General features: G+C 38.7%; 1 long non-coding RNA gene across 1 annotated transcript; it reads right to left on the reverse strand.

Moving 5' to 3' along the window:
- Positions 1-721: 721 nt before the first annotated feature.
- LOC113745275 (uncharacterized) lies at positions 722-1,164 on the reverse strand. The gene is made up of 3 exons (XR_003462072.1): positions 1,056-1,164; positions 875-950; positions 722-773 (listed from the first exon to the last, which is right to left on the reverse strand). It is a non-coding gene; the product is annotated as an uncharacterized LOC113745275 (long non-coding RNA).
- Positions 1,165-1,771: the final 607 nt, after the last annotated feature.

Here is a 1,771-nt window from a genome sequence, read left to right on the forward strand (position 1 = left end):
GACCCTGTGAGGACTACACTGTACTGAATGATGACTGGCATTCAGTTAATAATACATTGCAGGTAATCCTACACTGTGACCTCTATTCACTTTGTACTGTAAATGTCAAATAGTTGACAAATATTGGCATTTCCTAAGTCAACCTACCTTTGAATCTGTTCTAGGGTTGGTATTGATATTGGTCCCTGATTCCAGGGTGGTGCTTTGTTATCATTAACTTAAGTTAATAACTTTATTAATTAATAATCATAAAAACCAAACCTGCCCTCCCAGATGCCCAACAAATGATTGCTCATTCAGATATTCAGTTATTTTTGTTTAGAGGTACAGACATAAAAATAGCTAGTTATTAAAATAGTTATTAAATAGGACACACACACACACACACACACACACACACAAGGTATATAAAGTCATATACCGTATATATAACATGGTCTTTTCACGGTAGTATTGGAAATAGACACAAAAGAGAAAATATGCCTTTATTATTTAACCATATATATTTTTGATTGTTGTATAGTAACAAAACAATTGCAAAAGTGATAGAATGACACAATTTAATTATACAATATAACATCATTTTATATTGTACAGTATGTCTCATTAATCAAAAAAACACCAAACAAAATCACAATATGAAATGTGATTCATGTGATTTATTAGATTTGTGACTTTTGTTATTTATGTGATTTATTAGATTTAATTTATTTATGTGATGTCATTTGTGTTTTATTACTGGTTGTTATCAGCTCACTCAAGTTACTTGACCCCTAAAGATGAAACAGAGGAAAAATAAACATGCTTATTAATTCCATATAGTTCATTATGTTGAGACATCATATGCTAAGACCTCATTTTAATGCATACTCACAGATAATTGGTCCAATGGTGAGGGGCTTCAGAGGCTCAGAGGTGGAAACAGAGCGGGACCTCCGACTTGTGCAAGACTAAGTGAGCAGGAAAAAAATGAGAGACACCATCAAAATCCAGTGTTTAAGCAGCATTGATCATACATTTACAATGCTATAGATGAAGTGAAAGGTGTGACTTACTGGAACACAAGAGGAGCTCCTTTGGTCACACAAAACAATGAAGGAGGCAATGAAGGAAAATGTCTTCCCATGGGAACAGCAAGAGCAGGGCAGTGAGGCGAGCATGGAGGGACGAGCCACTCTCAATCAGTGACACCTTTCTGTGGTCAGTGGGACACCTGGCACAGATGATGTTACGTCCCCAGTTGGACCAGGGGATGGGGGAGTAACATATAATTAAATTACCAGGAGTTTTGACATAAGACGGTAGACCATGTCACCAAGAAAAGGTGTTTATTTTCAAAATAAAGAAGAAAACGAGTCAACTCAGGACAGGCCCCCCAAAACACACGGAGCTGAATCACCAGTTTTGTACACGGCTCACTCCTGAACCAGATCACACACACACATAGACAACAACCCAGGCTCTGCCACACAGGCCAACTGCAGGATGAGAGAGAGAGAGAGAGAGAGAGAGAGTCGGCTCCACCTCCTGCCTATACAGTATATGCCCTGCTCGCTTGAGTGGCCACAGGTAAACCAGATCACTCATCAGCACAAATGGAAAAAAGGGCAGAACCTAGAGTGGAGGAGAAGAGGAGAAAAAAAAAGGAGAACACAAACAATAACACAGGCCAGCGGTCGTAACAGATGATGAGAGGGTCATCGGGGCATTGCACATCAATATACAATGAACTTTTCCCCATTTCCATTATACTCCACAAACTATCTGCTGA

This window comes from Larimichthys crocea, unplaced genomic scaffold, assembly GCF_000972845.2.
Source record: "Larimichthys crocea isolate SSNF unplaced genomic scaffold, L_crocea_2.0 scaffold588, whole genome shotgun sequence".
NCBI lineage: Eukaryota > Metazoa > Chordata > Actinopteri > Sciaenidae > Larimichthys > Larimichthys crocea.